Raw genomic sequence first — 26,307 nt, 5'->3', positions numbered from 1 at the left:
TGAGGAATACAAACAAGCAAATGGATCCAGACACATATCCTTTGTAGCAGTGAGCAGAGTGCTTTAATAAAAAAATCTTATCTACAAAAGTTTCCACAAGTCAAGGTGACAAAGTTCAGAAGTCACATGGAAGCATGCCCCTCTACCACAATGGAAAGACTGAGTGGTAAATGGACCAGTACTTATTCTGGAACAAACAATAGAAATGGGCTGTTGCTGTTGCTAGAACTTTTTTTCAACAGCAGAATACTATGACATCCAGTACAGTACATCACTAATGCTTTGGGTGAGCATAACTGTCTATTGTAACAGGAGACTGCACATTATAACTGCCTTTAAAATACAATAACAGCAAGTGCTGGGTAACTACTGACTCTCAGTGCAAGTCTTTTGTTGGCCATTCTGATTTGCTCTATACCTTTCTTTTATATCTGCAATGTTTCTTTAAATTGCCACCCCAATAGTGTTTTACATTATGCTATCCTCGGTCATCATCTAGATTTCATTCAAGATAAAGACCTACCCATGACACTGCCAGTTGTCTCTTCTTTGGGCTAAATGTGACCAAATAAGTTATGCAAAAGCAACTGGTTTCTTGTGACATTAGCACTTTAGCTTTGTCCTCATCTTCAAAATGTGCTTCGGCTGGGTTTGCACACTTTCCTTGTTGTCTGATTCCTTGTATCTGCATGTGATGAAAATGATACATCTTCCCACACTATGCTGTCCAGTCTTTAGAACTTTATCCATATTCTGGAAAGTGTTCGTGTTCTTGCTGAGCATTTTAGTGCACCGTTGTCAAAAATAAACCATTTTTCCCAGCCACTATAGCCCTGTCTAGACTATAGCCAAGTGAACTCTAGAAAAGCTTTGCCAGTATAGCTATAGCAGCAAACCCTCTTAGTGTAGAGTTTATACCTGCAAAAAAGTATTTTTTTGCCAGTATAAGTGCATCTACACTAGATGTTTCTAGTGTAGATCTGGCCTAGGAAAATGAAGTGTGTTTAGCAAACATGATGCCTAATGTGTTAATTAACACTTATCACTTAGGGAAACTTTTTCAGAAATGCCTAAGGGTATGTCTACTCTGTGATAAAAGACCTGGGGCACAGCCATGGCGGGCTTGAGTCAGCTGACTCAGGCTTGTGAGGCTCAGGCTGCAGGGATATAAAATTGCACTGTAGACATTTGGGCTTGGGCTGGAGCGTGGGTCTTAGACCTTCTCCCATCATAGCTACAGCCCAAACCCAATTGTCTACACTGCAATTTTGCAAGTACATAAAAGGTTGTTACAAGGAGGAGGGTGAAATATTGTTTTTGTTAACCTCTGAGGTAGGACAAGGAGCAATGGGCTTAAATTGCAGCAAGGGAGGTTAGGTTAGACATTAGGAAAAAAAATCCTAACTGTCAGGGTTGTTAAGCACTGGAACAAATTGCCTAGGGAGGTTGTGGAATCTCCATCATTGGAGGTTTTTAAGAGCAGGTTAGACAAACACCTGTCAGAGATGATCTAGTTATTACATAGTCCTGCCTTGAATGCAGGGGACTGGAGTAGATGACCTCTCAAGGACCCTTCCAGTCCCAAACTTCTATGATTCTATGGCCCCCGCAGCCTGGGCCCCTTGACCACAAGTCAGGTGACCTGGGCCAGCCACAGGGTTTTTTTATTGTAGTGTAGACATACCTTAAGTGACATAGGAGTCTAAAGTGACCTGGGCACTGCATCACTGAGCTTTGCAGCAGCTAACTTTTAGGTGCCCTGCCCACCAGTGGAATTCACAGCCCCGAGTTAGGTGCCCAGGCTCCCTTTACAATGTGTGGGGAGAGTTAGGCACCTAAGAATGGGATCCAAAAAAGCCAGCATGCTGAGCAGGGAGCGGCCTAAGTTAGCCAGTAGGAAATGCCCAGGAGAGGGATGCGGGAGTTGGGCACCTAAGCCACTTCTTGGAAGGCTCTCTCAGTCACTCCTGTTGAAGCTATTCCACTGTGCGTGAATAATTAAATATCTATTGGGCCAGAAAGAGAGTGCGAATGACTCTGTAGCCCAGTGGTTAGGTCACTCAGCTGGGAGGTGGGAGACAGAGGTGCCAGTTCCCCGGCTCCAATGCATATTTAAGTATTTTATACATAGTGGAATAGCTTTGACAGCAGAGACTGAGAGACACCTGCTCCAGATAACCCTATAGCTTAGTGGTAGGGCCCTTCCTGTGAGTGGGGACACCCAAGTTCAACTCCCTTCTCGACATCAGGCAGAGGAGGTAGTTGAACCTGGGTTTCCTGAGGGAGTACTCTAACCACTGGGTTAAAAGTTATCAAGTGTGGCCTCACTTCCTGCTCCAGCTGTTTTGTGTGGATTCTGCAGTGCTCAGAGCATGCCTACCGGTTTGGGCCCTGCAGGCGCAATAGGTGGAAAATAGCTTGTTTGAGGATTCCACCAGTGTTTAGCTAGGAGCATGGGGGACAGGACTAAGCAACTGTGCACATGCTCAGTAACAGATTTTTAGCTGCCTACGGGATTTTATCAGTGGGAATTTAGGCACCTAGGGATTTTATGCACCTGCAGGGTTAGGCAGCAGCTGAGCAGGGGTTCTGTGAATGCCAGTGGTGCCTAAATGTTGGACTTAAGTGCCTAAAGCAGCAGCCTAAGTCCATTTGTGAATCTAGCCCTTAGGAGCATAAGTCCCATTGACTTTCACTAACACGTAGGCTTCTAAGTGCCTAAGGCCTGGTGTACACTACAGGGTTAGATCAACCTAAGATGCCTTGTGCTGACCTAGCTGTGAAAATGTTTTCACTTAAATTTGGCTCCCACTCAAAAACCAGTCGGAGAACACTTCAATCTCTTTGTTCACTTGATTACAGACCTAAAAGTTGCGATTCTTCAACAAAAAAACTTCAAAAACAGACTCCAACCAGAGACTGCTGAATTGGAATTAATTTGCAAACTGGATACAATTAACTTAGGCTTGAATAGAGACTGGGAGTGGATGAATCATTTCACAAAGTAAAACTATTTCCCCATGTTTATTCCCCTCCCTCCCCGCCACTGTTCCTCAGATGTTCTTGTCAACTGCTGGAAATGGCCCACCTTGATTATCACTACAAAAGTTTTCTCCCCCCCCCCCCCCCCTCTCCTGCTGGTAATAGCTCACCTTACCTGATCACTCTTGTTACAGTGTGTATGGTAACACCCTTTGTTTCATGTTCTCTATGTATATAAATCTCTCCACTGTATTTTCCACTGAATGCAACCGATGAAGTGAGCTGTAGCTCACGAAAGCTCATGCTCAAATAAATTTGTTTGTTGCTAAGGTGCCACAAGTACTCCTTTTCTTTTTGGAATACAGGCTAACAGGGCTGCTACTCTGAAACTGATATAAGTGCCTCTTTGTGTCAATTAGTAACACCACCTCCCCAAGCGGTGTAGAGTCACAGTCAATGTAATTAGGTTGACAGTGTCAGTGTAGACCTGCATTGCTTACGTCAACTGTTACTGGCCTTCAGGAGCCAGCCCACAATTCCCCATACTGACAATACAATCAGTACAAGTGCTCCTGTTGAGGACATGCACCACCAACACAAGAAGCCAAGCATCCACATACACAAACGATTTAATGACTGCAGTGGCTGTATGCTGATGTACGTTAGGGTGACGTAAGTTTGTAGTGTAGACATGGCCCAAATCGCTTTTTGCAACTGGAGACTTATGTTCCTAAGGCACTTTTGAAAATATTACCCCTAGCACAGACAAAAACAGTGGTATTCAAAATCTTGTCAGCTGATTGTGGTCAACTTAGGGAGTATCCTGTGTTCCAAGTGGTGTTTAAAAATGTGTTACTTAATATGTTAGAGAGATCTTGTCTCTCTATTTTTCTGGGACCGACATGGCTACACCTACACTGCATACTTATTTAACACCTGTCAGATAACATGTTTACTAGTCTAGACAAGGCCCTGATCTTTTCTTCTTTCATATGTGCATGTTCAGCCTGAGCTCACATTCCTTCCTCAGGTATTCCTTTCTATTATCATTGCTTCAGGTCTTAGAGTTTCAGCAAAAACTGCAGAAGCTCTTCCCATTTAATATTTATTTGTTAAATATTAATATCAAGCTTAGCGCTTCAATTGTGGTCTGTTTGACTCCCCTCCTGGTCTTAGCACCACTGCACCTTGTTACCCCAAAATCTTTGTTGTAGAATAATGAGGTGACATATAATAACAGGTTCAACGCCCACCAGCATTTATCAATTGGGAGAGTTAGAAATCTGTGTGCTTCCTGCCCGTGTTGCACTGAAATAAAGGATAGAGAGAATATAACCTTAAACAGAAAGTTTTAACGGGGGAGGCGGTGTGTGTGAAGGATCCACTAAGGGGATCACTTACAAATACCCAAGAATAGATTCCAGCAAGGGGCATAGAGCCCAGACCCTTAAACCGTCCTTTGGTTAAACTATTAAGTGCCTGAAAAGCAATTACTGTCTACTGGTGTCCTGCTGAAGTTGCTTTCAGTCCTGATGTTGCAGGGTTTTGGTGGGATGGACAACATTCACAACATCCATTGGTACGTTCCATTCAGCTTCCATGCTCAATAAGGCAGCCTGTTTTGCCAGTTTATCCACAGCACTATTCAAGGTGGATATCTCTGATTGATTTTTCCTATGGGCTTTGACCTTGAATAGGAAAGTTTTTCCTTGTCCTTCTTTTGCCAGCTTCCAAGTATACAGAAAATACGAAGCATGAGCTATTGGCCGTTGATCCACCGAACACATGTTCCTCTCCAACCAAACTGCCATCCAATCGATGAACGCCCCCAGGACCTAGTCTGAATCTGTACACACCATGATATTCTTCTGTGGATCTGCTGATCTTAAAGCAGCTATCACTGCCGCGATTTCAGCTGCTTGCACTGAGTGATGGCAGATGGTGTCTTGCACTGCATTCCCTGAAGAAGGCTGCATACTGCAAAACCAGTGAAAGGGGATCCGTTATGGTGATAACTGGATCCATCCACCACCCAGATTTCCCGAGAGTGTTCTTTAGCATCCTCATCTTTAACTTCAAGGAAAAAGGGAGTCTTAAATGCTGGTGCATGCATTTCAGGTAATAGGCATTCATGAGCTTCTCCCGCAGTCATCAAAGCATAAGGTATAGCAGCCAAGTGTGGAACCTTTTGCAGTTCTATATCCGTATTTAAAAGGGTTAAAGTCCACATTACCAGCCTTGGATTGCTGACCTTCCCTGAATTCGCTTTTCCTGACTAGATGTACTGTACAGGAGTGTGTGCTGGTTTTAGTATTATATGAGACATACCTATAATATAAGCCCAGTGTTGTAAGGCCCATACCGATGTTAAGACTTCTTTTTCACAACTAGAAAACCTGGACTCTATTTCTGATAAAGTTCTTGAGCCATAAGCCACTAGTTTTAGAGTGGTGCCTTAATGTTGGAGTAACACTGCACTAATGGCTCTCTCAGTAAGTAAAAAGATTTGTCGGGCTGTGGGTATGCCAAGGCAGGTGCTTCAGTTAATGCCTGCTTCAATTGGTATATAGCTTCTGCCTCCTTGCCACCCCACTTCCAGTGCTTTGGTGTTACCTTATTCAATGCTCAATAATCTATTGTGAGATGCCACGTTTTGCTGTCGGCTTTTAAAACCAGCCACACTGGTGCATTGCATGGGCTTTCGCATTCAACTAGCACAGCCTGATCTAGTAATTCTACTATAGTTTTTTTTTATACCCTCTTTGGCCTCAGCTGAATAGGAATACTGCTTCAGAGGCTTAGGGTCGGGTCCTATGACTTTAACCACTGCTACCACCTTTCCACAGCTGAGTTTGTTTTTAGTAAAAACCAGTAGATAACTCTTTATAGCCATCTGTATGTCACTCTCCCATGTGGGAAGAACAAAATCTGCAGGTGCCTTTAAAGCACATAGTCTGTGAACAGATATTACTCTACCGTGGTTTTGTTCCAAGGATTCGCTAAGGGATTGGTTAGGAATGTCCACAATAATTCTCAGCTGTTTCAGTAAATCAACTCCTAATATTCCACAGCCCCCTAAGGATTGTAATCCCCAAGAAACTAATACTGATAAATGTCCTAAAATACTTTTTATGTCCTAAGAAAAGGGTACAATACTGGTCTTACAATTGTAACTTTCAAGAGTCTTTACACACTTAATAGGCAGCAATTTAGCTTGTGGTGAACCATCAGTGCACAAGATGCTGGTTGACACCCCCGTATCCATCAACACCTTTTGACAGAATTATCCAAACTTTCCTTCCAACATGATGTTAACCGTTGGTCTCCCCCACTCATCATTTACGATGGGAGCCAGAAAATCTGGGGGAGTGAAAGCTGGGCCTCTTCACTGGGGCTCCAGGCAGGGAGAACACCATTGTGTATTTCCCTCTGCCTGCTGCTTCTCTCCCTCATATTTAAGCAGTCTTTTAAAGAGTTCAGTGGTAGGAACTTGATCTAATTACTTTCTGGTTTCATATTTTAAAAGTCTTTTCCACAATACATTCCTGAAAGCCTTTAAGCTCTTCAGTGGTACCTTGCAACCAAGTTGCTGTTTCTTCCTTAAACCCGTTGCTCTGCTTATTATTATTGTTACGAGGCTTATGGCCAAATTTCCATTTTGTGAACTCAGAGACCCTTTTACCGCTGATACCTTCTTTTTACAGATTGTACCAGTTAATTTGGTTGCATCCTTAGTTAGCTCGTAGGCCTCTCTCACTCTTGATTCCAATTGCTGGAGCCCTATGGTTGCTGGATTTACTGGTCCTATAGCTAACCTCAGGGCAGGTGTAAGCCCTTGTAGTACCAATTCACAAAATGCTGGCACATTATACTGCATGTTACCATTACGGTCTATTGGTGCTATACCAGCTAACCAATACAACAACGTTTTCCTTGCTATATAGGTCTCTGGACGCTCTGTAGCTTCCTGTTTTTCTGAATACACTTTCCCAATAAGTGTATGGAAACAACATTTTATTCACACGCATATATATATATATATATATATATCTACAATTTCAGTGACATGTCCCATAGACAATCCATCTGGTAAGGCATTGAAATCCTCTACACTCAGACATTCCCTGACTAGCATAAGGGGATCTTCTTTGCTAAGGTTAGGTAAGCAGCTTAAGCATGCTAGCCAATTCAAAGCATTGTTCCGATCAAGCTGGCCCAGCTGCTTTCCTAAAGCTTTTACTTGTTCTGCCGATAACACCTTTGTTTCATAGCGCATCTCAGTAGGCCGTTCAACCCCATATTGCGTGACTATAGTAGTGACTGGGGCAATCGGTGGATTACTTTGTCCTGTCACCCTTGGGCCGTCATCCAAATTAAATGGCACTGATGAAATAAGGCCTTTCTCTGCGGTAGAGTAACATGGTGGATCATCCCTGTGTTCCTCAGACTCTACGTCTGAACCTTCCCCAAAAGTGAACTCGCCTAGCAGGTTAGTTTCCACCATGCTAATCATACCCCTAGAGATCTTTAGCTGCTGCTGCAGCCTCTGAATCTTGTTCAAGCAGTCTGAATGATTTATTACTTCTGACCCTTGAGCCTACTTGGCCTCCCTCAGGAGCTGCCTGATAGTAGCTGGGGCCTCTTCTAATTTTGTGGACAGGATTTGATTTTCCCTTTCTGCCTCTGCCCTGCATGAATTGGCCTCCTGCAGCTGTTCTTCTAGCTGCATGGTTTGCCTAGCTTTTTTCATTTGGGAAGTATCCATCTGATGTTGTGCCACTGCCTTCTCCAGTTCCAACCCATTTGTTTTTTCCTGATCTTTTGCCTGGTTGGCTAGGGCTTTTAGGTGTCTGACCCTACCATCCAGTTCCCTGCACACCAGGGTGAGACCATAAATCAATGCTCGCTTCTGTAATTTTTTTCTTGGGAACCAGCTTGCTTGCCAAATATCATCCCCACAATATTTGTAATTTTTGTAGTGCCTCATCTCCCTGGAAAGCCCCTTCCTTCCAAGGGTTTTGAGATTTCCCCAAAACAGACACTGCATAGGTCAAACTATTTTTATTAGACTGCCGGGACCATCCTTCTAGGCTGAAGACCTTCTCTATCTTACCACAGGTAAAATAGACTGTAGTTATGTCAAAGCTGAATAGCCCACCTCCTAGAGTTGTGGTGGCTATTCGCTTATGGTCAGTAACTCACGAGACCCCACAGCTGCCTCCTTCGGAACCCAGGAGTGCTCAGTCATGGTCACAGACAGTTGTCCTCGAGATGGACGGTTCAGGCCTTACCCTCCACCTCTGCCTTAGATTAAGAGACTGGCCATGTTTACTTAACACAGGACTTGACAGTCTGCCTTGCTGCAGGCTGCTTGGGTCCGCTTCCCAGGCTACTGGTGTAAGCAGAATCCTACACTGCAGTGAGCCTCGGCCTGTGGGCCTCTAGCTCACTCTACATAAATTACAACCAAGTGGGGAGACAACATATGTCTGAATAGGCAGTGACCTGGGGAACCTGTCCAACCAACCGGTCGATGCCGTCACCGACACTGTTCCAAACCCTTCCCACCCCGAGTCTATGGACTGTAAGCTGGAATCTATTCAACCTAAGGACCACAATCAGAGAGCTAAATCTCTGAGGAGTCCTTCTGCAGTTGCCAGTAAATGTTACCCCAAAATCTCTGTTGTAGAATAATAAAGAGGTGACATATAATAACAGGTCCGATTCCTATCAGCATCTATCAACTGGGAGAGTTAGAAATCTGTGTGCCTCCCGCCCGTGTTGCATTGAAATAAAGAATAGAGAGAATATAACCTTAAATAGAAAGAAGATTTATTAGGGATAGTTACAACTAGGGGGGGAGAGGAGGCTCCACTAAGGGGATCACTACAAATACCCAAGAATAGATTCCAGCAGGGGGCATAGAGCCCAGACCCTTAAACCGTCCCTTGGTTAAACTATTAAGTGCTCGAAAAACAATTACTGTCTCTCATTCACTGCAGATGGAGGTCACCAGCAACTGATGGACCATCTCAGAGTCTCAGGAACATCAGAGGATCTGGCTCTCTACCACCAAAGGAGGAGATCAACAGATCTAGGCTGATAGCAAAGTCTTCACTGGATCCTTTGATGGAATACAGGAATCAGATATCAGGTAAGTATCAATGGCTTTGTCAGGTATTAGTGGCCAAAGTCTTGATCCAATGCCCGCGCAAAGAAACTGGACGAGGCTGCCTCGATGGTGGATAGCCTCTGCGTCATTGCTGACAGTTCCTTATATACTTGCTGTGGCATGAATTCCTGAGGCACACTCTGGCAGTCACTGCCCCCAACCGGTTCCAGCCAGCTCTCAAGTTCTGGCAGGAAACAGAGTCTTGGCGGGAAAATGCCATGAAGAAAGGATACCAAGATGGAGTTCAAACCTCTCCTACCACATGAGCCATCTTGAACTTTTAGACTCCATGTTGAATTGCAGGAACATTTATTATAATACATAACAAGAGTATAACCATACACCAATAACACCTTACATCTTATACAGCTGAGTTGTTAACAGGCATCTGGAATAACAGGGACCACAATCAGTCCTGATTTCATCTGTCATGATGGTTTATGGCCATACACATTTGAATGTGACTGAGCAAGTTGGAAGGGAATATATCTTTATTAACAATATTATTAATGATGACATGGTCTTGACAACTTGTTGCTCAGTTAGGGTATAGTGTGTATTTTCTCCCAACCTGCCACCTAAAAGTTCTAGATCTGTTGTAACAGTGTGCAATGAGCCTTAATACTACAGCTTATCAAAATGTAAGCACTCTTTTTTAAAATAACTTGTTTCACAGCCTTCCATGAAGGATTGTCTGGAATAAAAACCAAAAGAAAAAACTAAATACAAAATAGTTTTGCAGCGTTTCACTGCAATACCAGGTGAAAGGTGACAATTCCAACTGAGTTTTGCTTTGGGTGTTTTGGGTTCATTCATAACCTGAAACTCAATGAATGCCGTGTGACTATAAACTGAAGAAAATTTTTGCACAAACCCTTGAGAACTAGAACCACGGAGTTCTGTTGTGTGGTCTATAGCAAGCATTTGTGTATTTGCTATTGCTGTGGCAGGTGTCATCACGGGGCCCTGTTACACAAAGTCTTCCACATTCTTTTTCTTAGCGTGTGAGCAAACGTTCAGTCCTAAGAAGACATATCCTGTGTTGTTGTTGATTTACGTCATGCAACATTCTGGGAAGAGGCAATGGTCCATGAAGAAGACGCTGTGTGAGCAACAGGAGAGTTTGCTCTCTGTCTTGGTCATTGGTTGTAGTCAATTCTTGAGACAGAATTGCTCCCTGGGAAAAGTGTGTTCAGCTGAGATTCCTGAAAGAAGGGATTACCCGGCTGTTTGAATTCACCTGTGCCAGGGCTGGTATATATGTGTGAATATGACAAGCTACACTTACAATATACCCAGAATGTTTCACATCACTGATTTCTTCTCTACTAGGAAGCCGATCTGCAGGGCTCTGTATATCTTCTACTATTCAGCAGCAGGGCAACTCTGGTGTAAGAACGGGACACTGGGAGATGGGTCAACTATGTAAAATAACTAAAAAACAACCTACTGTAAGTTAGACTTGTCCCACATTGCCTTCACTTAACCATTGTCCTCTTTCAGACCACTGTCTGTTTTCCCTCTTTAACTGTATGTAAGGCCCATTTCCGGAAAAATTACAGGCATGGAGCATTCTGTTCCCTTCAAAGTGGGAAGGGGAAAACCCAACTCTGGCCAGCCTTATTTACATAATTATAATATTGCTTACCCATAATTCCATTTATTGAGTTTTGTTTCTTTAGTGGGAATTTGTTTATGTTTTGATTGTATATATGATAGATTATTATTATCATTACTGTATTCCTAAAAGGGCACAGGTAATGTGCAAGGTATGCCCTGGAATGTGTGGGTCACCACGTGTGTACAGGTAGTGGATTTTGGTTTGGTAACAAAATTCAAGTTCAACAAGGAAGGGGGAAAGGATACTAGGAACTGTATCCCAAGGAACAGAGATCCTGTTTTGCTTTAGGTTTCCTACCTTACAATTCTGGGTCTTGTGTAGAATGAGTTATAGGAGCTGAGCTTTTAGAGAAGCCTGACTGGACTAGCAGTAGTGATAGTACAGAACTGACTTTGCAGTACACTGGCTCACTAGGCCAGCAGAAGCAGAGCTTACATTACAGACCTGAACAAAGTAGCTGTATGTCAGAGCAAAAACTGGTAGAGTAGTTCTTCATGGAGTGGAGCAGACTAGCAGAAGAGAGGTACCTCCTGACTACCACTGAGTCTTGCTGGACCTGTGAGTGTGGTTCAGTTCTGTGGGGTTTCTGGTAGGACTAAAGATTCTCAAAAAGTTGGATGCTTATTGTTGGAAACTGCGGGGATGAGCACACTCCTGATGTACTGGTTTGAGTGACTTGTTTTCCTATATGTAAATACAGAAAGAGTTGTCATATTTCTTTTAATTGTTTCCCTTTTCCCCAAATACAAAGATACTTGTCGTTCCATTTTCCAAAGGACCCTGTATGCTTGTGAATGGGAACGAACCATCTGCGAAGGTGACCAGACAGGTTATAATTTAATTTCACAGAGCTAGTAGCAGGAAGGGGGATTAAGAAAAAGGACCCCTAGCCGGATTGAATCCAGATGTTGTTGCTGCCATTGCACGCAGTGGAAGGCGTAGTTGCATTGACTTATGAACAAGCACTCCTTTTTCATGTGTGCCCATTCACGTTTGTGTTCTTCTAACTAGCACGATTCCAGGAATGGCCAATAATGATCCATCACAGAAAACAAATATAGAACAAATTCTCCCTCCCTTCCAGGTGAAAGATATTAATTTGAAGTCCAGTCCTGCATCCCTAACACCGATGAGAAATGTTCACTCACATAAGCAGTTCCATTGAAGTAAGAGGAATAAAGATTAAATGCTTGAGAGTTCTGGTAAGTTATTAGTTTACTTGAATAAAAACCATTGAGATCTTTAATATTTTAAAAGTTTGGACTTAATAAAAAAGCATTTTTGAAAAACTTTTAAAAAATGTAAGGAAACTAATATTTTCTGCAGAGGAGAACAATTGAGCGCCCTTCCTGTCTTGTTCTGGGTGTTACCTTTTGAGTTTGGAAGTTTGCTTATGTTCCAAAATTCCTGCTGTGCTCTGAGAATAGTAACACTCAACAGTTATTTCTAGTGTGGACTATAACAGAGAATAATTCAAGGCACCCACAAACTATTTCATGATGCGAGCATTTCTCTTTCAAACTTATTTAGTTCCCAGGCTGTGGTGCCATTCTGTTCACCATTCTTAAATACCTTGGAGATTTGCTAAATAGTTCTAAGTTGTGTCTGGGGAAACATTAGAAACACATACTGAAATCATGAATATGCTGTAGATGAAACTACTTTGAATGTCCATTTTTGTCCAAATACTGGCCTGGAAGCTCATGTAAAGCAAGAGTGTTTAAGATAAACTTGTCAGTAATGATACTGTAATAGCAAAGCTTCCTAAATATTTATTCCTGATAAGTTTTTCACAAGCCCTCCTTGGCATGTGAGTTCATTAATTTTTAACATAAGAATAGTTTGAGAAGGAATAATTAATTACCATGAATTTTGCAATCTGCTTAGTAGACCTGATTGAATGGAATATAATTTACTATTTATTTTTCACCATTCATGTTTATTGTACTGCTTATTTTATTTGTTATAAGGAGTAAATATAGGTCCCTTAGATTTCAGAGCCTAGTGTAAAATGATCACCATTTTAAAAAGTCAACATTTTGAGAACAGATGCCAAAGTTATTCCTTATTCTAAGTACAGGAAGAAAGTATGGAAACCCAGATGGGATCGTGTGGCAGTCATTGGCAAATGCAGATTTGTTAATGGCAATTGCAGTCTTCAGAGCATTGTAAATCAGTTATTATTGGATGCCCTGGAACATTTGGATAATACTTTGCCAGAGAGTTTGAATTTTTCCTTTAGTTTTCAAGATTTGAGGGAAAAGCAGCAAAAATAATGAAGTGAGAAGTTTCCTTGGCAGGTGATGCTTCTTGATTTTATCTGATTTTTATTCTTCTCTGGGGAAAGATTTGGGAAACTTATTGTGTGTGAATGTGTTATTTTTCCCTTAACCACCCATTTCTAGTTCAGGGGGAGGTCAGAGCTCACAATAAAATAGCTTCCTCCTTCTCAGTGCATTCCAACTATGGGTTAAATCTTGCCTCGTTTAGGTGGAAGAAAGTACAGGGAGCCTCTAAACCACCCTCCCCCTGAACATTCACCTCAGGCAGGGCAGGATTCTCATCCTGAAGGGGGAGTAACTAAGGCAGCCCCTGGCTATGAAGTGTTATGATCTCTTGGGTAGCCCCCATGCAGCGAAGAGGGGATGAAGTTTTCTCCTTGTCAAAGTAATAGTAAAGTGCACTGCAAAACATGTTCCCTCTTCACACACCCCTGCCCACTAGCAGGGTACCTGTAGGAGGCTGGTACCTTCTGCCCCTCCTCACAATGCAGCCCCTGTGGGCGAGGGCATGGCAGAATTTTGTTCTATACCAGGGATCAGCAACCTTTGGCACGCAGTGAAATCTGCTGGCGGGCCGGGACGGTTTGTTTACCTGCACCGTCTGCAGGTTCGGCTGATCACAGCTGTCACTGGCCGCGGTTCGGCCAATGGGGGCTGTGGGAAGGTTGCCGATCCCTGTTCTATACACACAGAGGATTTCAGGGAGTTCAAGCTTACTTTCTGAAATAGCAACACAAAGGCATGTTAGCCTGAAAATGATTCTGGTGTGTTCTGAGTGACCCCTGGCTTTGAACCACAGAAACATTTACTCAAACAGAAAACTTAGACAATCCAGAGGAGTGCCCAGGCAGTAAAGCATTTGTAGAGGCATATGTTATCATTACACAGTGAGTGTGACTAAGGTAGACAGGAGCACTTACACCTGCTGGTAGCTCGATGAGCTGATGAGGTAATTAGCTCACCAGCTGGAGAAGCCAGAAAGGAAAGCAGGTAGTATAAATTGCAAACCCAGGGACCAGGTGATGGTCCCTCATAACTGCTGCTATAAAGTTGTATTATATCTGGAGTTTAAGGAGACAAACTATAAACACAAGTGGTCAATGTACCTTGGTGGACCTGTGTGCTGCTTAATTCACCAAGAGGGCTAACTAGCCGAGAGTTTCCAGGAACTGAATGGGGGTTCTCTGGGTTTCACTTGGCAGCCAGGAAGGTTGAGAGGTAGCCTGTGTGAGGACAGGCTGAACTGGAAAAACATGGGGGAGCTGATGTGGTGGCCAGAATAACAACAGAAGGAGATACAGAGGACATGGCAGGCATTCTAGCTGACCCAGCAGACAGAGTGACAATTCCTGCTGGGCGGAGCAACAGTGAGCGTTTCAGGAATTCATGATGGAACAGACCCAGGTACAGCAGCATATAATACAAAATGTGAGAAGTCCTGCCATGGGGGAGGGGAGGCTGGGACTCTGTGAAATGGGCCCTAGGGATCATCCTGATGCATTCTTCCTGACTTTTGAAAGAATTGCTACTAATGCAGGCTGGGATAAAGGGTTATGGGCTGTACAGTTAGTCCCTTATCTGGTGGGAGAAGCCCAAGGGACTTACAGAGCATTGTATGAGGAACATGCTAAGAACTTTGATATGTTAAAGGCTGCTATATTAGACCGTGTAGGTTTGTCAGCCAAAAGACACTGGCAGAAATGTAGGCAGCCACGTGGTAAGGCACAGAGCATTTGAGCAGAAGTTGACTGATTGGACCAAACAACAGCTGAGACAAAGGGGGCAAGATGTTGAAGTACTGTCATCTTAAACAGTTTATGCAGAGCCTCCCAGATACCACTAAGGTCTGCGTGAGGAGACACCAACCAGAGACACTGGATGCAGCAGTAAAATTGGCCAAAAAGTGTATAGAAGCTCTTTTTTTTTTTTTTCTAAAGAAAGTGGCTTGTCCTATGCTAGTGGGTGAAGGGGAGGAAAAAAGGCAAGATTCCTTAAGCAGTAAGGCCCGTGAGTGTGAGACGGTGTGAAAGCCACGTCAGCCAGCCAGAATAAAACCATTTGTCCCTCTCACAGGTAGCAGGTCACTTTAAGTGGGACTGCCCATATATGGAATGCAGACTGGGGGGATACTGCAGCTGCATAGTGCTCATTAGTGCAGAGCATGCTAGCTGGTTTCAGGAGTGGAATGCTCTAGGCAGAGAATGCATACATGAGGGGTGGGGGAGAACCTATCCAGTGGCAACAGTCCCATCGGAAGTACATGGGAGGTGTTGGTGGGAAAGGGCTGGGGTAATAAGAACCTTGCTCCATCCTGTGGTCATGGGGACTGATTGGAACCCATTCCTTTTAAGGAGAAGAATGGACCTTGAGGGAAGGAACCTCAATGGAGGAAAAAAGGGCTTGGGGTTAAGCATGGGACTCCGAGCCTCCCGGGGGAGATATGAGAGAACCCTAAATGGAAGTCAACAAGCCAAGAAAGTGGGGACCAGGGAGGAAAGGTCCAGGCAAAGGAGAAGTGGGAAAATGAAAACTCTCTAGACAAATACCAAGAAATTGAGGCCCAGATGGAGAGTACCAGAGCAGAAGAGAAGCTGGAAAAGGGGGCAAAGGAGGAGGGGTGACCCACATAAGGACAGCCTGAAGAAAGGATGGCAGGCCATGCCCGTAGCTGAGGGGCCTGGAGGACGGAGTGACCTCCAAAAGCCTAACTCCTAAACGGGATCAGAGACCCTTGGACTGTGAGGGGTTAGCTGAGGAAGAAACCACAGTGTGCTTTACACAGGATGGGGGTAGATCCCAAGAAACAGCCTGTAGGTTGTCCCTGGTGTGATGACCTGTGGGACTAAACTGCATTGTGGGGTAAACCCCTGCCTAAAAATTCCTTGTTCTGTGGATGGAGGATGGGAAACCCACACAGGTGGCCCATGGAAAGGCAGACTAAGGGAACTTCAGGGGCAGTGAGGGATTGCTGCCTCCACAAGGAAGGTAGAGCTTGCTCAGAGAGAAAACTGAGCTGTAGCAGAAAGGGTGGGGCCTAGCTGAGCAGGGAACATAAAGAAGGCAGGTACGTGACAGGATGTTGTTAATGGCTTTAAATTGGGTTCTGCTAGCCTGCTCACTTAACTGGGTATTCTAAGGTAGAAAGAGAGCACTTACACTAGGAAGGAAAGCATGCAATACGAAAGCCTAACCAAAGGAGCAGGAGAGGGTTCCTCATAACTGCTGCGATATGGCTGTATTGTACCTGCTGCTTAAGAAGGAGATGAACAATAAACACATGTGGTGTAGGTACTTTGGTGGATCTGTATGCTGCTTAATTCACCAAGAAGGCTTACCAGCCAAGGGCTTCCAGGAGCTGAAGGGGAAACCCATTCACCATGTGGTAAAACTTCCATTAACTTCCAGGAGACCAGGATTTGAACCTAAAAGCATTTTGCATGTCAGAGAATATTTTGCAAGGGGTTGCCCCCTACTAGTCCCATGAGAGATGTACTACTTGCCAGGGTGATGCAGGTGTATATTTTGGAAGATGGAATGTAAACAGAAAACTGTTCAAGTAGAAATGCTTTAACCTTATAATATAAAAACAACTAACATTCAACAATCTGATACAAGGAAATGACCAGAATCCTTCAATATCATAATAAGCACTTCATTATATACTATACTCTCCTTTCATAATTGGTTTGCATGATATAAATTTGTTTGAGAGATGCACTGAAGATTGTTTCTGATTGTTTCAGACATTTATGATGTCACATTAGCAACTGTATTTGCTATACTCCCAATCTGATGGTTTTTATTTGCTGTTGTACATAATGCATGTACTAATTAATAGTATGTAAGTAAAATAGATTGAAATAACTTTTTCTGCCCAGTTACAAAAGTCTCATGTCAGGTAGAAAATTCTAAACTATGCTAATATGGTATTATAGCAAAGTAAGTGTAGAGAGGAAGGTGGCCCAGAAGCTAGAGTATTAACCTGAGACTTGTGTAGTCCTGGGTTTGGTTCCCTGCTCTATCAGACTTGCTGTGTGACTGGACATTCCCCATCTGTAAAATTAGGATAATGGCACTCCCCTATCTCACAGGATGTTGTGAGAGTAAATACATTATGAGTTTCTGAGATACTATGGTACTGGATGGCACAAGTATCTATTTCATACAAGTATATGCAGTGTTGTTATAACTGTATTGGTCCCAGGATCTTAGAGACAAGGTGGGTGAGGTAATATTTTTTTTTTATTGGAGCAACTTCTGTGGTGAGTGTCTCACCTACCTTGTCCCTCTATTCTATATAGGCTCTTTTTTAGCATACTCATCACTGTCGTGTCTGAGCATTTTTCAGTAGTGCATTAAGCAACATGGCTAATATCTATCCCACATTCTTTATTCTCTCATCCTCTCCCCCCTTCCCCCCCACCCCCAGTGGGAGAGTGTGTTTAGTGGAGTCTCTTGTTTTGATAGGGATCTTTGTTTTTTGTTTTGGGGAAAGGCGGTTAATATGCGTGTTGCGATGTATGCATGTTGGAGAAGGCAAGGTCCAAGAAATATGCCTTATACTTAGAGCAGAAGTTGGTGAACTTTGTGATGCTCCTCAGTTCTTGTGGGAGTTCATTTCTCCATCTCAGATCACCTCTGAGATAGTTCTGTCTCTCGCACAGAAGAGCTTTGTCCTTACAATAGAGAGTTGTCACCCTCCATCTTCATCCTGCAACTTTAGGAGATCTCTTACAGAGCCTTGGAGTGCCTTGAACATAATTACCAAGATACCTTAGAGATCTCACCATGCTTGAGCCAGACAAGTGGAATTGGCCATTCATAACAGACCAGAAAGCTCCTAGGGCCTCATTTTCCTCTGTATTCTACCTGTAAAAAGGCCCATAGTCTCCCCTGGCATATTTTTATTAAGAAGCTTTATGGACTTGTTTGTCACTAAAACCTACAAGCAGTAGGGCGGGACAAAAGGGTTGAGAAATAAGGAATACAAGGGAACTTTCATCCAAAAATCTAATGAAACAGAACTCTTGAGGTTACAGCAAGTTCAAGTTTCCTAGCTTTCCACCTTCTTGCAAGAATGAAAAGTGGCTTCAGCAATATATTGTGAGAGGGGGCCTACTGTTACCAGCACTGCTAACACCAGACAGTCGTGGAAACCTCACAGGAAGGCGTGCTGTGACATTTATAAACCAAGGAGCTGCAGAGAGGATTGAATAAGGTCTGGTTATCTTGGAAACTCAGCACCTGAATCTTTAGAAGTGATCCTGCTGAGTTTTGCACTGCTCAGGTGCAATGTACATATACAGTGCAGTATGCTCCTGTGCAAACTGTATATGAAAGCTTGGGGCAGGGACTATCTCTGTGTGGAAAGCATCTAGCACGATCTGGGCCATGCTGCAGTCTAATAACTAACTCTATTAATGCTATATAGATGCATTGAATTCTATGCCTTTTGTGAGTAGGATGGGAGTGAGCCAGGGATCCCCAACTACCTGGGTCCATCCGCTGACCTTCCACCAGGTCTGCCGGCTGTGGGCGCACCATTAAATGGAAGGAGGAGGATCCTTGGTCAAGCAGAAGTTGAGTTAGGGAGCATGAGGGGTTTTTTTTGCCCCCAGAAGGGAAGAAGGGTGTAGAGCAGGTGGAATCTTTCATGGGGGAGCGGGCGGAGAGGGGAGAAAAAGCAGCAAGGCAGGATTCCACCACATAGGTTGGGCAACAGTCCTCACTGCCTCTGCACATAGGGGACACTGCAGCTTCCCTAGAACAGCTCCAGTACCACTACATGGCTAGGGGAAAGGGCTGGGGTCAGGGTCGAAGTCCATCATAGAACACCCTCGTCCCCCACCCACGCCACACGTTGGCCCTTAATGTCTCCAAGTGGCATTGTGCTAAGAGAAAGCAACAGGGACTGCAGCATTGTGTAGTGCATTGTAGATGTGGCAGTGAATTGAAAGAAATAGGATGCATCCTGTATGTGTTGAGGCTGGACCTCTTCTCAGATATTGAATAAACAATGACAATGATGTAAAGGTCCCTAAAAAAACCTGACCGGATATGGCCCACTTTTCTCATCACCGCTGTCTGGAAATTCAAAATGTGATGCCAATTGAACATGCACATGTGTTTCTAAGTTCATTCATGCCAAGCGGGGCTTCTAATCTTTTGAAACTTCAGCCGGTCTGAACAAAAGGAATACGGTTTCCCTTTAAAGTCCGGTGGCTCTTTGTATTGCTTTTGTCTTCTCACTGTTTGCCCCTATGCCTTAATGATCAAATAGCATTATTACTCATTATAACATCCTGTGTCGGCTAATTTTTCCCCATGAAAAATTTCAGTTAAAATGAAAAGTTCATTTTAATCTAATATTTTTGCAAAAAACTTCAGCTTTGCATCAAAAAGCCAAGAACCCAAAAGACCAAACATTTTTCGGAGTGCCAACGAAAACCGTAATTTTTTTTATAAAAATCTTTTTTGTGAAAACTCCACCTTTCAACAAACCACTTTTTGTCAACAATTTTTTGAATGGTTCTGCTAATAACTATAACTATCCCTGCCCTTCCCCAGAAAAATTGCTCGGGGCTGTGCATAAACACGTCAAAAATCAGAAAGTTCCGAACAATACAAAAGAGCACTCACAGATATCAAAGAGCAGCAATGTATGATAAGTCTCTAGTGAATATCTAAGCTTCCACTAAAAGGTGCCACTATGGCAATTCAGTGCAACACTTTCTTTCCTAAACAACCAAAAAATCATTCATAGCTCTGCTTTTGAGATGGGGTTGTGATCTAAATGAAAGCAGAAAGGAATACTCAGTGGAAGTTATTGTCTCTCTAGCATATAATGCAAACGCCATTGTGATATTATCTGAGTGCTAATTTCTCTGTTTTATAAATACTTTGAAAATTGATAAAGGAGTAAAAGCATTTTTAGACTCATTTACCACAAGTAAGTAAGCTTTAGATCATAAAACAAATTATGACCAGCCTAAAAAATTAAACATTCCTTTCTTGTGTGATGATGTTGGAATCCTTCATTGCAAAGCAACTGCATAATCATCAGTAAACACCATGTATGTGCCTAGGCATTTGCCAAGTGCAATAAATAACCCTTGTTCTTTGAGAATCTTTTGTAGGCTTCCTCAATAATGGTTAAAGATTATAAATAAAAACACAGCATTTTAAATGGCTATTATTTTCTTCTTTGGAAGCTCACAGGGTTTTTTCCAGTGAGGGAGGGGGAGCATCTTCAACCCCAGAAGATGGGAGTTGACGAAGTGCTTCTATAAAACTCAGGGTTTTACTGCCAGGACAAGTGCTCTTTCTGGCTGTTTGCACAAAGCAGAAGTAATTCTCGATGATGGGTTAAGTTAATTAGATGTCTGCATTCCATAGGTCTATTCCTAGGATTTATACTGTATCAGGTTATTTCTCTTAGTTACAGTTGCTCTAGAATCTTGCCACAAAAGGCAAATTGTTTTCTGATTAGTGTCCAGCAAATTCTAGTGGCACCAGTTGCACCTATTTTAGGTGAATTGCGTCTAATCTATCACTTGCACACAGACCTTCACCCCTCCATATTTTCAATGAACTTTGAACACCACCATTCAAATAGACTTGTGTGTAAGTTCTTTGACACAAGCAATTTATTTGCCATTTATGCTTAAAATCAGTTCAACCAATATTTAGTGCAACAGTTCCTTTCTGAAGCAAGAATCTATCATACATTTTATCCTTTAGTGGGGCCAAATCTTGCTATCTACTCATTAGAGCCACAACACTTGAACATATCCAGGCTATGTCAAAGTACAATGGTGTACAGATCCAGGGTTTGTCTTTGGGGCCTGTCCCTAGTTTTATCATTCTGCAACCCTTAAGTGTGTGTTTGCAGAACATTTTTGGAGCATACTGATGAAGACACAAATTTTCAAGAACACTTGCAATCTTTCAGCTGTGTTTCATTGTGAGTGCTAACTAGTGCATGCAATGTATAGGTAGGGTTGAGGGTAGCTAAAGATCAGGAGCCAATATATACTGCTTTGAATATATAGATTCTTCAACTGCTAGTGTGTGGAAAGAATCGAGCACTCTCTGTGCCACATTACAGTCTCAGTAATAACTAACTTAGTGGTGGAGAAATGTGAGACACCTAGTGCGAGTCAGAAGGAAAGCTTTCTTCTCTACTATTGGCAGTTGGAAAGCCTGACGTTCAGGCTGCAAGGATCGCATCATGGACATAATTCTTAAAAATGATGAACCTCTTCAAAATCCTAAGGTGTACGTGAAAGTCCTTACTTTCAGCATATTTCATCTGAGTAGCAAATAGCACAACTGTTGCTGTTCTAGAACAAGTGTTGTCTTCTCTGCGTTGGTGCAAAGGCTGGGGAAGCTGCAAGGAGCTTTCCACAGATGTTTATGCACCACCACATACACCCTGTGCAGGGGTGAAGCATAATCCTCATGAAGAATGCAGGCACCATGGATATAACATGTAGTTCTCCTATATCACTTTTCATTAGTACATCTTGGAGCAGTTTAGAAAGGAGATCAGAATCACTATTGCCATTTCACAGATCGGGAAACTGAGGGACGGAGTGTGAAGTGACTTGTCTGAGGTCACTGGCAAAGCTAGGAATAGAACCCATGTCCCTTGAGACTTACTCTGATGCTCTATCCACTAAGCCACACTACTATGAAGAGAAACCAGAATATTAGCTACTCTGTGATGGGTTTTTAACTCACACAAACATGCTGTGAGAGTGTTAATATGGGCCTGAGAAGCCAAGTAACCTGCCTACTCACACCTCGAGGGTGGGCCAGGCCTAATTAGAAACAAAGCCCAGTTGTGGGAGAGCCAGCCTTCTTTCCATAAAGAGTTGCGTGAGTGCTGTTGGAGGTAGGAGACCTAGAAGAGAGGAGATAGGAAGCAGGCTGAGAAGGTACAAGGGAAGAGGATTAGATGGAGTTTGGCAGGGGATGAGCTGGAAGCCTGACTGAGATGGGGGAACTTGATAAACTGGAGCCTATCTGAACCCTGAGTAAGGGAAGGAAGGTCCCAGACCCTTGATCATGGGGTGGATTGAGGCACAGTTTACAGCAGCCTATGATGAGGTGGCTGCTGGCTGAGGAGGCTGAAGGTCTGGTTTTGTGTATGTTTTTGTTGTCCTTTTGGTAAAGGACTCTTTGGCCCCAGAATGGGCAGGACTCTGTAAATTGGTCTGGCTGGAGGGCCAGGACAACCTACGGTGAAGTAGGCCAGAGGAAAGCTGGGGGTTGAGGGGAAAACTGAGGCACCGCTGCTGCCATGCCACATCTGGCCACAAAGGAGGGTAGCAACTTGTCACATATCCAAAAAGTAGTGCACAGAGGGCACAGCCCTGGTCCCATATCAATAAGTCCAGCTCATGGGGCACTCTGTACTCATTGAAAGTGTGGCAGAACTTCCATTGCAATGTGTGCTTCTGGGAGGAATTCTGAGTAAGTCCCACTGCATCAGAGAAGTTCTTCTGCATCACGGCCCCTCTACATTGCCTCCAGCAGAGAGAGTGGTTTAAGAGCCTTAGTTTCATAATTTCTCCCCCTTGTCCTGTGCAAATCTGGTGCCCTTAAAAGATGCCAGTGTTTGATTTTTAAACATAAAGAACAAGGGAAGGTCTAACTGGTTATGAAGGGCAGTTGCCCTGTTCCTTGGCCAGTGGCCTAGAGGGACGGCAAGTGGACTATTTGAAAGGATTAGCTGTATTAGTAGGAGAATGACACAAAATTCATTTTTCTTTTAAATTATTTTTAGTAAAGTCACACCACAATGTGATACAGAAAATGATGTGGCAACTTTATAACCAAACTTCTCTAGCATAGCTGATACCTGGTACAGCTTTAATATCCAATTGAAATAATCGCAAATGTGGAGCTCCCAAGGAAATCTAAATTCAGAAGTGAAGGGGTTAAAACCAAGTCGATGTTTTTTGAACTCACAGGCCCCACCACGCAGTGAACAAGACTTCATTTTATAGCTTAATGTAGGTCTCTTTCCTTTTGAAAAATGATCTGACAAGAAATATAAACAGTCCTTTGTAGAACCCTTTAAAATCACCCCTTTATCTATCTTCTTCATCATCATCATCGTTTATCGCAGCTATGTTTTATAACAAACAGTATAGGCAGAGTTGGGGAAGCAATATAGAAGGAAGAGCACAGACTCTCATGAGAAGTTGAAACAAAGTGCATTTAGAAATTCTTATGGGGGCTTTTGACCATTTTTCTTTACATTTACTTGTTTTCCTTTGAGAGATGTGCATTTCCCTCTAACTCTGCAGGGATAAATAAAGATCACATTCCACAAAAATTTCTCCACTTGGAAAAACACTTGGCCTCCATATTTTCTGTGCAAGTCTCTAGTGGTATTTTTACAGGCTAAGAATAATACCTCACACACAGACAAAGATGTTAAGAGAACACAATTAAATTGGAAAGTCAAGCATGCAAAAGTTAAGAAATGCCAGAATTAAGGTTGCCTGTGCAACGTGAATTCAACTCCCTTGTGTGTATGGATTAGGATAGTCTTTAATTACATGACAACGGGCTATTATTTCCACAGGACCCTGCCTCATTTTTTGTGCACAGGATGGATGGGGCTCAGTTAAGGAGAAGCTATTCAATATTCTGCTTTCTCCTCATTGTTCAATGTGTGGCCCTATGCCTTAATTACTGCCTGCTATTCAGACCCTGCTCTGAGGATGGAATTATTAATTTCTTCACAGGCTTTTCTATGAAACTCATTAAAGTACCTGAGTACTTCCCACATACTAATGAATTGATTTTTCACAACAGCCCTGTAAGGTGAGGGGCTTCTGTTATCCCCAGTTTGCATATGGGGAACTGAGGCACCGAGATTAAGGTCAAATGTATCCACTAATTTTGGATGCTCTATTTGAGACACCTAGGACCGGATTTTTTTTTTTCAGAGCACTTCGTATTTTATAACACTTTATACGTTCAAAGCACAGCTCCCATTGACTTCAGCTGCAGCTGTGGGTACCCAGCACTTCTGCAAATCACATCCCACGGTCTGAAGACCGGCACCAAGAAAATGGCAGAAACACAGGCTATATCCACACTATAAGCTAAGGATGTGATTTTGTTTTTCCCCTTGCTTGTGTGCACCCAGCCACGCTAGCTCTCATCGAGCTAGTGCAAGTATAAATAGCAGTACAGCATGGCCATCGGCAGCAGAGGCACGGCTGAGCCATGCCAAGGACAAACCCACCTACACCAGTGGGTATGTACTCGGCACAGCTCAACCCCGTGACTCTGCTACCCATGCTACTGCAACCACACTGCTATTTATACTCCCACTAGCTTGATGAGAGCTAACGCAAGTATGTGTGCGTGAGCAGGGAATCACATCCCTAGCTCATAGCATAGACATCGCCTTAGTGACCACCTGTGAATACTTGAATGCAGAATCGTTCTAGCACGGGTGGACAAACTTTTTGGCCCAAGGGCCACATCAAGGTTGCAAAACAGTATAGAGGGCCAGGTAGGGAAGGCTGTGGCTCCCCAAACAGCCTGGCCCCCACCCCGTGACTGCCCCCCTGAGAACCCCTGACCCATCCAACCCCCCCGTTCCTTGTCCCCTAACTGCCCCCCAGGGACCCCACCCCCTATCCAACCCCCCCTGCTCCCTGTCCCCTGACTGCCCCGACCCCTATCCACGCTCCCTATCCCCTGACTGCCCCGACCCCTATCCACACACACCCCCCCCCGACAGGCCCCCGGAATCTCCGACCCATCCAACCCCCCACCCATTCCTTGTCCCCTGACCCCCCCCCTCCCAAGACCCCCATCCCTAACTGCCCCCCCAGGACCCCACCCCCTATCCAATCCCCCCTGCTCCCTGTCTCCTGACTGCCCCCGGGACCTCCTGCCCCTTATCCAACCCCCGCCCCCTTACCATGCCACTCAGAGCGGCAGGACAGGCTTATTGGAAAGCCTGGGAGGTGGGCGGGTGCAAGCTGCGCTCCTGCGTGGCGGTGTGACTGCAGGGGAGGAGGAACAGCGGGGGAGGGGCGGGAGGCTAATCTCCCTGGGCAGGACGGTCGTGCGGGCCGTAGTTTGCCCGCCTCTGTTCTAGCAGATAAACACTGGCTTCAGGCCCTCTTCTGGCTATCCATCCAACACTTGTCACCCATGCTAGTATCTCTTGAACTTTTAAAGGTGTGAGTTTAACTGCATGTTTACAGTCAACTTTTCTTCATCCCAATGATCTACATTCAGCTGGGAGTTTCCTTCCCATTTTTTTTTCCATGTCCACTGCCCTGTAAACTGAAGATTTCTAAGATAAATGCGTTTTCTTTCACTTTTACCAGTGCCCTTCTTGGACTCAGGCCTTGTCTATGCTATCCAGGTAAGTTGACCTAAATTATGCTACTCCAGCTCCGTGAATAATGTAGCTGGAGTTGATGTAGCTCAGGTTGACTTACCACAGTGTCTTCACTGCACTGCATCGATGGGAGACACTCTGCGGTCAACTTATCTTACTCTTCTCAGGGAGCTGGAGTACCAGGGTCGACCAGAGAGCGCTCTGCCATCAATTTAGCGCAGGGTTAGTCAATAGGCGGACCACAGGCCAAATCCAGACCGCCAGACACTTTTTTTGAATGGACTGTGAAATCTTTTTATTTACTTATCACTGTTATTGCGGTGTGAAAAGATGTTACTCTGGAGTCTGGACCTTAACTATACCTTGACCAAGAAATTTGGATCTTGACAAAAAATAATTGACTACCCCTGATTTAGCGGGTCTTCACTAAACCCGCTAAATCGACACCCGCTGCATCTACTGCAGCAACTTTGACCTCCCCGGTAGTGAAGACAAGCCCTCAGATAGGAGAGATGTAATCATGGTCCTTTTCACTGATGTTGTTTTAGGTGTCTGTATTTTCCACTGAAGCATGTGGACATTTTTGAAGTGTTGTGCTGATCTACTCTTCTGCATACATACAAGTACAGGCATCTTGGGAGCCCTGTTGGGCATCCTGGAGAAAGGAGGAGGATACGTTATTTAATGTAGACTGAGATAAGGGCACTGTGGGAAGATTTAATTCATGTTTTTAGGACTCAACCCCATCCTTTTTAATTAAAAAAAACTGGGGGGGGGGAGCATGTACTGTTTGCAAATTGGAATTTCTCTTCCGCAGACATCAAACTATTCTCACAGTGTAGCAGCTATCATCAAAGTATTATGTGAT

The 26,307-nt window shown here is 43.8% G+C and overlaps 1 long non-coding RNA gene across 1 annotated transcript in view; it reads left to right on the top strand.

The window, feature by feature from the left end:
• Nucleotides 1-15,668, top strand: part of LOC122465849 — a 49,136-nt gene extending 33,468 nt beyond the window's left edge. Inside the window, exons 3-6 of the long non-coding RNA XR_006290951.1 lie at nt 8,985-9,136; nt 10,487-11,333; nt 11,860-11,977; nt 14,260-15,668. This is a non-coding gene — a long non-coding RNA (uncharacterized LOC122465849). The remainder of the gene's footprint in view (nt 1-8,984; nt 9,137-10,486; nt 11,334-11,859; nt 11,978-14,259) is intronic.
• The last annotated feature ends 10,639 nt before the right edge of the window (nt 15,669-26,307 follow it).

The sequence above is a fragment of the Chelonia mydas genome, chromosome 5 (genome assembly GCF_015237465.2).
Source record: "Chelonia mydas isolate rCheMyd1 chromosome 5, rCheMyd1.pri.v2, whole genome shotgun sequence".
Classification (NCBI taxonomy): domain Eukaryota; kingdom Metazoa; phylum Chordata; order Testudines; family Cheloniidae; genus Chelonia; species Chelonia mydas.
This window is presented reverse-complemented; position numbering and strand designations above follow the sequence as displayed.